General features: G+C 36.7%; 1 protein-coding gene across 1 annotated transcript in view; it reads right to left on the bottom strand.

Annotated features, from left to right (window-relative positions):
* Positions 1-8,705, bottom strand: part of LOC5572851 (nardilysin) — a 62,782-nt gene extending 54,077 nt beyond the window's left edge. The window contains exon 1 of the mRNA XM_021852283.1: positions 8,484-8,705. The gene's annotated coding sequence lies outside the window, so the exon portion shown is untranslated. The remainder of the gene's footprint in view (positions 1-8,483) is intronic.
* Positions 8,706-13,600: the final 4,895 nt, after the last annotated feature.

Raw genomic sequence — 13,600 nt, 5'->3', positions numbered from 1 at the left:
TTAGAATGACATATTTCTACCGATTGTGAGGTACTAGGAACGATATTCGGGTTTGTTTTTATACGTTCAAACGTATTATACGATTTACACCACCAGAAAATCAACCATATTAGAAATCATACTCAAACCCTCGCCGAAATCTTCTATTTTATGCCTAAGGTCAATAACCGTTGTAAAACTTTCAAATAATTTTACTCGATGCTAAAGAAAACGTCAATCCGGGAACACGTCAATGTGTTGCAAGTTTCACCCCTGTTGCAAGTTACCCCGTTTCACGGTACTCGGATACTGAACTACCTCAGAAATAGCTTCACAAATTTTTGGAATGAACGACAGTTTTTGACACCTTCTGCTTCCTGATTATACAATTTTTTGTATAGAAGATGCAACACTATTAAGATTAAGTATCCACCATGCTTTATTAGTGGTAAGATTTTATTTCTGAATTTTGACTATTTATTTTTCCAAGTGAAATTCCAGCCATTACCAAAGAACTTTCTTAAAGAATCGTTTCAATGAATTCAACAGAGATGTGGAAGAGAATCCTTTTTTGATACTCAATCGTAATTTTCTTAGTATTCCTACAATAATTCTTTAGGAACTAATGTTCCTCCCAGGAACTCTTCAATTTTGTTCTTAAAATATAAGGGAACTAGGATCATAATAAACACATGGGGCGTGATGGACCTTATCCTTTGAGAATATGCATAATTCATTATACTGCATGAGATCTGCATTGTTCATGAACTTTTTGACATTATAAAAAGTTATGTTTTGCTTTAAAGTTAATAGTTTAAAAAATTAAAGTTGGCTAACGTTTCTTAGGTTTGAATGCGTGTATATAGGCAGAGCAGTGTAAGAATCTATTTTTTGTGCAAATTAATGAACCCAGATAAGTCCGCCATTAAGAATATTATATTCATATTTCACGATATCATTTCGACTCAATTTTCTATCTCGTTTTTCTGACATTTGATGTGATTGTCATCACCATAAATGAATGCATCACGTTGTACTTATATAAAAATTGAAAACTAGCCGAGGGTAACTGAAAATTATTTACTTTATATGGACTTAAAATACGCATTCGTTTAATGTGTTCATTATGATTTTTTTTTGCAAAATGATTTTTTTTTTTCACTGAAAACATCCAATGACTTTCCAGGTTATTTATTTTAGCCAATATTTTAGGATTCCGATATCATTGTTTTCCCCGAACAAACTTATCAAAATATTGTTGAAGGAATGCATTGTGAGATTGAATAGCGCGCTAAAAACAAGTTTTTTTTATGTTGTTCTAGGCTTTGTCACGCCTCTATTAATGCTCGGAGGAACTCCTCTAATAATTTATTTATTTATTTGTCCAACATCTTTTGCGGAAGCTACACAGATTGCTTAAATATTCTTAATTGTATTTTTAAAAACTGATCTACTGATATTGAAATCAAACAAATCGTAAACGCCGTTGAACAATCTACAAGATCTGTCCAAAGGGCAATTGTAGCCATAAGCGATTCCGTGTGCAGGAGTCCATAAAAAGTTAGTGTTGCGCAGTTGGAAGAAAGGGGCATGAATATTAATTGTCTACAACACGCTGATGCAATCAATATGATGATTTATCATGTCAAATATGGATAATCTCTGCAGCAAAGTACGGCGTTTTGATAGCGTTTCCAGTCCGATAAGCGCACATTTATGTTCGTATGCTGGTAGCTATCTGGATCGGTCCAAGGCAGCCGCCGTAAAGCAGTTTTCAATTAATATTTCCAAGTAATCTCACAAACATTGAATGGATTATCAAACCGATTTCTTGAAAAAAAAAAATCTGAAAATTTCAGCTTCAAAGCATTTTTGTTGAGGAATGTTGTGATCTTCTGAATTTCTGGAGAATTTCATGAGTATAATCGTAGTAAGTAAGCTCTGATAAAAATCTTGAAGTAACGCTTGAATTCTAATTCACATTTTCAAAAATATCTGGAAATTTAAATAGAATAATCTAAATCGAATTAGATAGCGAAATGTTGTTGATTAAAAATAAATAAAATGGAAAAATATCAGTTTCCAGAAGCAACCCGAAAAAAAATCAAGAAATATCCTGTCCTGCAGATTTGGGCTCTTATAAATGTGCACCATTGAAAATCAGAAAATGCTGCTATGTTTTTGGCATTATCATTGCTAACAGTCTAATATGTGATTTTCTTTTCTTTTGATCATAGGCTGTTGTTTTTAATTACGTTGTTAAATTATTGGTTTACATTGTACCTACTAATATTTTCATTGACAATTTTGCCTTCATTTGATCACAAGCTCTTTTAAGAAGCACTTTTGTAAACGCTATTTGTGAGTAACATCTTGTAATTAATGTTCAAAGTTCGTTGTAACGCAAACATTTGTATATTCAATTTATCGGTATTGAGTCAGACCTGACCTGAACTATCATGAGACATTATATATAATGCTGTTGTGAATAATAGCAATGCATGTCCATTTTCATACAAACTGAGCTTTGGCATGCACATATATTTATCTGCTTATCATCTAAATCTGCTTGTTGATTGAAAACAAGTACAACTTGAAGAACTACATATACTGTAGATAAAAATGTCTGAAGAAATTCCATTAGTCTGATAAGTAATTTTTTATTGTTTTTTATTCGAAAAAAGTAATAAAAAATCTTAAGTGACCACATGTATTTGGGCCCAAAGCGGGATAAAATTTTATAAGTTAACAAAATAAAGAAAAATCATCTAGAACAAAGATAATGGTTAACCTGGGTAATAACATAACTGAAGATAATAAAACAAACGATTGAAAACTTTCTCTATACAAACTTTAATGCCTTGTTGTATTTCCATAAATAAGTTTCCTATGTGGCTTTTGAAAACATGTAAGAAAAAATACAGGATTATATGTTTTTCGCAATCCCCGACTTCCAAGGAGTCGCGACCCACAGTTTGGGAAACTATGTCGTATAGGGTAGGTGTACCAGTTTTGGCCACCCTAAGGAAAAATATTGTTTATATATAAATCAAACGACCTTTCGTTACTGTCAATACATCAAACGAAAGCTTTCAAACCATGCTTAGCGGGGGAAATATTAAAACTAATCAGAAACTTTGTTTTGGTATTAACCCACCGTCGGTCGCCCTAGTGTACTGAGTACACGCACTTTGCGAAAACTGGAAAAACACGTTGCAAATCCCTTCAAATTGATCCGAGTGTTGGTCCTATTCCAAGATCTACTCTTCTTCTCGCTTGTAGAGAAGAAATTTTTCGAAAAAATCAACGAAAAGTATTCGAAAACATCGTGTTTTTAATCTAAGTTTTTACGCGTGTACTGAGTACACCAGTGCGACCGCTCGTGTAACTTTTTTTACCGGGCCCGTCACACGAGTTGTTTATTCTGTCCAAGACTGAAGCATGTTTAACATGTAATAAACCGTTTGATTCAAAAACGGTGCTCTTCAGCATAAAAATTCCATCAGAATGTACTTCAGAATTTCAAGTACAGTCAAATTTCCAGTCGATACTCAAAAGATCATCGACTCATGGAACAGATATTCTTTAGAAAGCTGATAGAAGGGAGCATTATAGTAATTATGATTTTTTGTTTTAAGTATGGTTTCAGGAGTCGTTATCGAACTATGGAACATCGACTTATACAGGTTTAACTATATTTATAAATATGGCGATCAAAATCATTGCCGCGAAAACGTGTAAGCCCAATGCTGAAATGACTTTGTTTGGCCGATGGGCCAACAGGTGGCGGTAGTGTGTAAAAATCAAACACGAATGAAAACGACGCGAGCGCTGCAGCCTGCAGTTGGTCGCGTATATACGAATCGGTCGTTAAAAAAATGATCGATGAACACCGATGAGTGTGTGACGCCTTTTTGTCTGTGCTGAAATCAAAGAACTGTCAATGGTGGTTACAATTGACCAATATGCTTTTCACGAGACGTCTCAAATCAGCCGATTTGGAAGGTCTTTGACAGTACTTCTATGCAAATGCTGAGCGTGTCGGTGGCTCTAAAAGGTAAACAATAATACAAAATAACGATCAAATAATGATGAAGGCATAATCTGTTTTCTAGAAAAGATCTATTTTATACATACAAAAAGCGTAACGAGAGGGTGGGTCGGTGTGTAAAATGACCATTTTTGGCGTTATAAAATTTTTGAATAAACCCTTTCAATTTTACTTCCATTTGACAGTCGCTCTTCACCCTTGGTAAAATACCAATGGTAATCACTGGTCCTCCACTGATAGCAATAAATATTGTCGCACCGCCACCAAACCGGATCGCGCCAGTGAGACTCGCGACGCGCCTCAACTCGCGCGATTTTGAAATCAGTTTTTAGTGTGGCGCTGCATTCTTACGATTTTTATGAACACAGCGCACTATTCACATATTAGCTGCGACGCACGGGGCCCGAGAAAACAATAATTATAAATAAATGTTGGTCCTGATTTCTACCGGATACATAATACAACATGGACCTGTCCCATGAAAAGGCTTTTCTAATATCTAATGGGCGGCAGAAAGCTGTTACACAAAAACGAAGATGGATGTGTGTTAGTGCAAAGTGATATGAGTAACTCGACTCACGGGATGGCACGCACACAACAACATTGTTCGAATCACCTCGAATCAATGAGCTACAGTACAGGTGAAGAAGACCATGATTTGCATATGTATTGGTAACCAAAAAAGTGGTGACGTCACTATTTGGTTGCAAGCACGAGTAGATATGGGATATTTGAAACAAATTGAATGTAACAAAAAAAATTGTGGTGCATACCATGAAATTTAATTCGAACTAGATGATTTTTGATTATTGTATTTATCGTTGGACTATTTCAACACAATAGACATAAAAACATTCAAAATAATCATATATTTAATTGAGGTTTGCCTAACACGAAATAGGGTATTCCATCTGTATAAATAACTAATGTATACTTTTTGATGACGCCGTAAAAACTATTAGTAACCAAGTGTGTAGCTTGTTGTTTCTGAGCAGATGAATAGATTAACACGTTATTAAACAACACTGTGGTGAAACAATGCTCAGAAACAATAAGGTACATACTTGTTTGTCATTGGCTGGATTATATATCTTGCTTGCGTTTAATCAGCGTTCGTAGTTTGTTCAGCATTACCAATCTTACCGCTTCCTCTAACATGACATGAGTAGAATTGAGCCCATCATGACTGATGAACTCTGACCAACCGGAATCGTTCAGGCTATCAACATCTGAACTTCGTAGCGGTAGAGGGATTGGCCAGCTCAATCACCTCTAACAAAACATCCATGTTTGAGTCGGAATCACGTATGTTCTGTTCCTTTTGGAACGGTGAAACATCGCAAGAAGATCCATTTTCAACTATTAACGTTTTTCGATTTCTCCGCCTCCAGTGAACAGTGATTTTGCAAAAGGTTAGCCACAAGTTCCTTCCGCTCGTTTCGTTGATAACGATTCCGGAGTACGAATGGTGGGAAAAGCTGTAATTGGCATTACGTTTCTTGGTACTGGACAAAGAAATCTTACCGCCTCGGACCAGACTATTTCGATCTGCACCTGTCAACGATTTTCGGATCGAAGCATTGAACACAAAATCGTCAGATGTGAAATGCTGGTAGCATACATAAAGCGATGTACCCGGATCTTTGATGAGCCCACAAAGTTTCACCCATTTCGATCGCTTGCTAGGTTCTTTGGGGAAAGTGTGAAAACTTATGCAAATATCACTGTTCTTCGCTTCCTGTGTCGTTATCTTGCACACATTGACTGCACACTGCGGCATTCTATCAAAATTTACCAGAAATTGTTAAAACTGTACGAAATAAAGTGGAAAAACTTCTGAATTCGCGCACTTTTTGCTTTCGCGTCAAGGGATTTTAAATTGTAAACACAAATAGTGACGTAGGCAAGATCAGCGATGTATTGGTGTTAGGTGTCATTTTCAACTTTATACAGTTGCCACACACACTATTATACGGAACTGCGCCACCTGTTCTGTAACTCATTGACCTCGAATGTGATAGTCATTGCTTGTGTTGTTTACAAATCAATTCAAAGTGCTCTTTGTGCTAGTACAACCAATTATGGTTATACTAGCACAACGAGCACTTTGAATTTATTTGTAAACAACCAGGGAGTGAAATTATCGGTCACGGCGATAATGATAAGCCTATCGCTCAAGCTGATTTTCCGGAGGAAAAAGACGTGCCATAATATCAAACCCGACCAGTAATGCTAGAGTGTGCTCTCACGATATGTGCAGCAACGAATTTAGATTATTGCTAGTCCCAAGATAAATTCAATTATCGCGGTTATCTGCCCATGTCTCCAAATATGAGCGCAGCGGTCACTGATCATACAGAACCTTCAACTTCGAAACACAATACATAGAATAGACAACAAGCGCACTCATCGTATTCAGTGACTCCTGATATAAATCACAAATACACAGATACAGTGCTGTCATTCTGCGAAAACCACGTGCTTTAAATTTAGGCGGGAAAGTTTTTCCATTCATTCCACCCTGCGGGTGTCAGTTCGCTTTAACGGCTGCGGGCGTACGACCGCCGCCGGACTCTAAAAAAAATAAGGTGATCAATATCACCAGCAACGAGAAGTTTGCGTCCTACTTTTGTACTAAATATAAGAATAATATTGTTCAATTTAAATCTAAAATTTGAAGTAGAATGAACCCTATATCTTTAATTTTATTTTTCCAAATATAATTGCAAATAACATGTGAGCACTTTTCTCACCTAATAAATTTGATGAAGACGTCAAGTTTTAAAATAATCGGGAACTTGAGATTCAGTATTTGAAAAAAATCAAACCAGGAGCTCTTTCTCTAGCCTGATGGAAGTATTTGAAATCTAGCAGCCCATTGCATTTAAATTGAATGTGGAAGAATTTTGAGTAGGTATATTTTACACTTAACACGTTGGCCCGTGATAAACTGCTCATAAACGCATGTCAGTTCCATGTTTGCTGGATTTTCTATTGACATGGGACAATTATGCATTTATCGGCAGTATACAGAATAACTTCATCAAAGACACCATCTTTGTAATCAAATTTCATTTTCCTAACCAGGATCCTGAAATACCTGCATTCGAATATTTCGTTTTGTGGAAGAAATCCGAATCAAACTGTATATCACATGTTTAGTCCTTGATGTAGTAAACATCTTTGCCGGAAACACCATCTTGCTAAAATATCATTATCTTAGGATAGCCGCGATCAAAATACAGCATGATCACTAGTGTCATATGGTGGTAGAATTTCAAGTTGGGTGTCATATTACATGCTAGACCTTGACCTATTCAACACTTTTGTCGAAGGACCTGAGATATCTGTGTTCGAAAAATATCATGCTCACTAGCGCCATATATTGAAAGAATTTCGAATCAAAAAGATCATCACATGGTAGCCCTTGAACTACTGAACAACTTTGCCGAAAACACCATCCTTCTAAAAAATCGGGATCCTGAGATATTCGTGATTAAAATATTGCATGCTCACTAGCGCCATCTTGTTGCAGTTTTTCTTGTTAGGTAGCTTATCATATGTTAGTCCTTGACCTACTAAACAACTTTGTCGAAGACATCATCTTTCTAGGTAATCAGGGTCTTGAGATATCGGTGTTTGAAAAATTAAATGCTCACTAGCACCATCTGGTGGCAGAATTTCGAAACAAGCAGCCTATCACATGCTAGCCCTTGACCTACTGAACAACTTTGCCGAAGATACCATCTTGCTAAAAAATCTAGATCCTGAGATATTTGTGTTCGAGATGTTGCATTGCGAAGTGTCCACTACATCGGTTCCCCCGGGGCACAATCCGATGGCCACAGGAAGATGAGGATGTTTCCAAAGTGTTTTTTGACCACTGATCAATTGGTACCGTTGGACTGAAGAAATTAGCCGAAGACATCCATATTCTATCTTGCCTAACTTTGGATGTACAATCAAAATTGCTCCGCGTGTACTCAGTACACGATGCGACCGCTGGTGTAACTTTTTTTTGAGCGACTGACGGAAGGTTATATATGGTGGTGGCGAATACTGGACCACTTGTACCAGTATTCGCCACGATTTTAATTGCGGTTCCTGAATTCGCCACTTACGTTGATTTTTTATGGAGGGTGGCGAATCAGGGACAGGTGGCGAAAAATAGGTGCAAAGGAGCAAAAATTTTAAGGAAAATTATTTTTTTCTATTATTTTCTGAGAAAATTTTGCGGTTTCCAAGAATGTTTCCGTATTTAGCGCAATTTAGCGAACACTAAACTATTGGCAACCATATAGGTCGTAAAACGGTATATAATCTGGGGTGGCGAATAACTGGTACATGGCGAATACCGGTACACCTTCCCTACAAGTGAAGATGTGCCATGTATTGAGGGGCCAACAATTGCCAAATTTACCCTAATGAAAAAAGGGTTCGTGTTTACACTTACCGTGGCTGCCGAAATGATACACTCCCACTATGCTAAAAGAGCTTTTACGTTTTTATAACTTTTCAACCAGGAACGTTAACTGTTAGTAATGAATTTACACTGTAGAAATTATAATTCCAACAAAACATCGATCGAAAACGGTGAAAATCAGCACTTGAGCCACAAAACTGCACAAACACGCAACGCGTGGAGACTTCGGAGTGAAAATTGTTGTGAACATCAGGCGAGGCAAACTGTCAGAATCATCTGTTTTGTTTTTTTTTGTGTCGGATAGGGGTAGGCAATTAAACCGACGATGAAGATACCGATTTTTTCATGGCTGCGTACTTGGATGTACACTGAACAAAAACATCTTCATGTTGAGCAGGCCCATAGGCTAGAAGTGGATGAACATGGATGAATCTGTCATTTCATTCATTCATTCAAATACTTGTCAAATTTCATACAAATTCTACTTTTTCTCAGCGATAAGTTCATCCCACTTCCCCTAGCCTATGGTACGGGACGACTTTTAGCGTAGTCAACATACTCATTTTCGGGTAATTTGAATCGAGAGTGCAATCAGAATGCGAAGTTTTGTTTAATGTTTATGATCCATACTCGAGCAAGCGTCGCATTCAAATCACTGATTGCTTGCTTGGAGGCTTGCATGATGTCTTTTAATGGTCTAATCCACCGGTGTACTAAATTAACTCCGTCTGAGAATTGTGACACTTGAGCGGGGCACGCTCCCGTATGATCACCACGTGATCTGGACCCGCTCTAGTGTCAAAATTCTTCGACCGAGTCAGTTTAGTACACCAGTGGATAAGACCATAGGTAGATGAAAAACCCGAATTTAGTACTATACCATTTTATTTCACTTGAGTTTGTTTCCTTTGACAGATACGCGTATTTCGACCTCAACTGTAAGGCCGTCTTCAGTGTAGTGTTTTTTTTTTTCTTCTAAGCAATGGGGGGATAATCTGCTCAACAGACGCCGTGTGGGGTTAGGGACCATTTACTACATGCAAGCAGTAAACAGGACTACACCCCCGACCCACTAAACCATTTCCATTGCCGCCAAACCCTTCGTCTCTCCGGGACCACCAAGAAGGCATTGCTTCGGAGAGGGGCTATTGCACATCGCATCCTCCAGGTTAGCTGCGTAGCCATGCAGCAACGAACATCGATGACACGCTTAGGGGGGTCCACCAAGGTAGCATGCTGGCGCTTTGCCAGCTTCCCAGGTGGTCCTCACCTCCCGTTGTCCGCTGAAAGCGGGTTCAGTGTAGTGTACTAGACTCGATTCGAGTCGAGTCTACCCGGATAAAAAATACAATACAAAAACAATATAACGTATTGTAACAGTACCATTCAATATATTGAAAATACAATACAGTATATGGGGATTTTTTTTATTACTGGACGATTTGGGCCGGAGGTTCTCCGATTTGGATGAAATTTTCACCAGAGGTAGAGCTCGTGGATACATGACCAAAAGTGAAATTCAAAAATATTATAGTGGCCTATTTTCCCGGGAAACTCTAGATAAATTTTCACGATTTCCCTATATACCTTAAACTTTAAAAATTCATATCTCCTGAACTATGCATCGTAGAACAAAAGTTTTTTAGTGAAATCGAAAGAAAATTTCCTCAGCAATCTATCAAAAATATAAAAAGAAAAACATTTCTCAGAAAATTTTTCACCATGGAAGAAACTGTCGGAAAAATAGCAGAAAAACTATTGTCTGTATCATGGAAAAATTTCAAAAAAATATTTTTTGTTTCATCAATCCATACTCTAACTTTCGTCCATAGACGCCAAAGTGGTATCTTTTACCGTTTAGACAACAGAACTGAAAAACTAATGACCACCCGCACGCTTCCCATAGGAAAATGTGTTCTATTGTGGCCCTCATAACCGTGCGTTAACGGCAGCAGTAATTTACACGCATTGTAAGTGTAACGCAGTAAACCATCCTTTCCTTTCCAGTCAGAATAAGCTTTTCGTCAATCGGAGCACTCTTCATTGGTCTGTTGGGTGTTTTGTGTGCCTTTCATCAGCAACGTTATTTAGTATTAAAGCTAACAGCCTCTATGAGAGCCGCACGGGAAGTTCTTGTTACAATCAATCGTTATGCTAACGTTTGAAGGATCAAATCTCATGATCCACTCTTGCAAATATATTGTTTCGGCCTTTCCTACATTGTGTCTTTTACGATACAACGGACGACAAATCAAACGAACGACTTTCTCTTTAATAGATTTATTGCCACTGAGAGACAGCATGCCTACTCGGTGGGAAAACGAGAGAAAATACATTCTTACAAGTAAATTGGCGCACAATGCGGACTGACAAAACATTCAATACAGTTAGGCGCACTGTTGGGTTGGCGCCAACTGTAGAGGCTGCACGCTGACTGGCAGAGGAATATTCCACAACAGCCAACAATGGAACAATAGATGGCGTCCTTGAATGTTATACGGTTGATTGATATTATATACATATACATATATTCTTCCAAGCAACAATCAGAATTTATATCAAACATATCTCGCGAAACATTACTAAAGGACCTATCTAACATTGGGAGGCTCTCTTTGTTTACTTTCTCTTTCATTAATAACTGAGTCACATTAATCTCTTCTGTTGCGTTTTTTGTGTGAAACGCTAGTCAAGGAAATTGACTTTCGATCTATAGTGAAAAACTTCCCAAAATCTTTAGCGTTCCACTGTTATAATCGAAAGAGAACGAGAGAGGAGAGAATCTCTCATTTGCACATAGGCCCTTTAGTAATGTTTCGCGAGATATCATTTTGTATAGAAAACAAAACTGAAAATTTATTCGCGCGCTTTAAGTTCATTATCTAATTATTCGATAAATTGTACAAAATTTGAAAAAGGTAGTAAATTACGAATAGCATTTTATGTTTGCATAATTATCCCTTTTTCTTGGCAACTATATGATAGTGAGGGTCAGTACCTATTACCTATATCATTACCAATATAATTAAATGTTAGGATCGTTTTCAATTAAAGACTGTTAGTATCAATAGTAAAGGTTACGTATAAAGGACATACAAAACACCCAACAGACCAATGGAGAGTGCTCCGATTGACGAAAAGCTTCTTCTGACTGGAAAGGGAAGGATGGTTTACTGCGTTACACTTACAATGCGTGTAAATTACTGCCGCCGTTAACGCGCGGTTATGAGGGCCACAATAGAACACATTTTTCTATGGGAAGCGCGCGGGTGGTCATTGGTTTTTCAGTTCTGTCGCCTAAACGGTAAAAGATACCACTTTGGCGTCTATGGACGAAAGTTAGAGTATGGATTGATGAAACAAAAAATATTTTTTCGAAATTTTTACATGATACAGACGATAGTTTTTTCGCTATTTTTCCGACAATTTTCTCCATAAGAAAAATGAAAAATTTTCTGGGAAATGTTTTTCTTTTTATATTTTTAATAGATTGCTGAGGAAATTTCCTTTCGATTTCACTAAAAAACTTTTGTTCTACGATGCATAGTTCAGGAGATATGAATTTTTAAAGTTTAAGGTATATAGGGAAATCGTGAAAATTCATGTAGAGTTTTCCGGGAAAATAGGCCACTATAACTTTTTTGAATTTCACTTTTGGTCATGTATCCACGAGATCTACCTCTGGTAAAAATTTCATGCAAATCGGAGAACCTCCGGCCCAAACCTGTCCGATAATTTAAAAAAATGCCCATATGAAAAATGACAATACAATATATTGTTTTGAACAGTTCACTGTATGGTATATGAGATTTTTGCAATATAATGTATGGGTGGTTAAGTATCGTAACAATACAAATATAAATATTTTCTCATACAAACATTTTGAAAACACAATACGATATAATGTTCATGTTTTGTCTTGATTAGCAATTCGTGTATTGTTGTACAATACAAAAACAATTCAACGAGCTGTATCATGGTTGCATTCGTCGTTACAGCTAATGTCAAGTAACTTCTAAAAAAACTACTAAATTTTACTTTTTGAATATTTTTCACCCAACATTTCTTGCTTTCTGAACTTGTTTTGTTTATTTCTTTCAGCAAAGCTACATAGAAAAAAGCAACAGTTGTTTTATGCGAAAATATGAATTTGACCAAAATTGTAAGGTATAGAACCAATTAAAAACAATACAATGTTCTGTTACAATATATTATATTGTTTTTGAATTGTATATCCAAACAAGAATAATATTGCTTCGACATTAAATTACATTACGCTGTATTGTATCCAATACGTTATATTGTACATTAATGTTTTATTCCATTCACTGAATGATACGTTTTTATCCGGGTAGTACACGGCACTGAAGACGGCCTTACAGTTGAGGTCGAAATACGCGTATCTGTCAAAGGATACAAACTCTAGTGGAATTGGGTCCTAAAATGTTTAATGAAATGTTGCTTTTATTTAATGACACGGAAGAGCATGTTACTGCAACTATTTTAGCAATTTTTCCCGCTCAAATAACGGCTGCATCATATTTAAACTTTAATTTTAAAATTTGGTCCATAAATGAACCTTGACACTTCTGATCATGTTTGACGTTTGCTTAATCGACAAAAACACCACAGGCTTTTAGTTTTAACACCGGGGTTGTTCCTATCTGACATTTGGGAAGGGACACGGAAAGCAAAATACACCCAAAATTTAAGTTTAAGCCAAGGAATGTGACAAAATCTAAAAAAATGTTTTTTGGACCTAAACAAAAGAAAAACATTTAAAAATTGAGTAAACATGTGTTTTTAGCCTAAACTTAAGCGTTTGGCATTGAAATGGGGACAGGCCTTTAGGACCCTATTAAATGATATAGTACTAAATTCGGTTTTTTCATCTACTTATAGGTATTTTACTAAACAGCTCGAAAATTTATTATCATCATTCCTTTTAAAGTTTGCTCTCCTTCCAAAACCATCGAACTGTTGAATGTGCTTCAACTTTTTGGCACATTATTAGCTGATTTAACAATATCAAAAATTGATAATCAAAACATAGCAAAAAATTAAACAAAACAATGGTCTTCATTTTCACAGTTCTTACAACTAACAGTGGGCGATATTCACTTATCGCCCGGGACATCCTGGCTACG

Source organism: Aedes aegypti, chromosome 3 (assembly GCF_002204515.2).
Source record: "Aedes aegypti strain LVP_AGWG chromosome 3, AaegL5.0 Primary Assembly, whole genome shotgun sequence".
NCBI lineage: Eukaryota > Metazoa > Arthropoda > Insecta > Diptera > Culicidae > Aedes > Aedes aegypti.
This window is presented reverse-complemented; position numbering and strand designations above follow the sequence as displayed.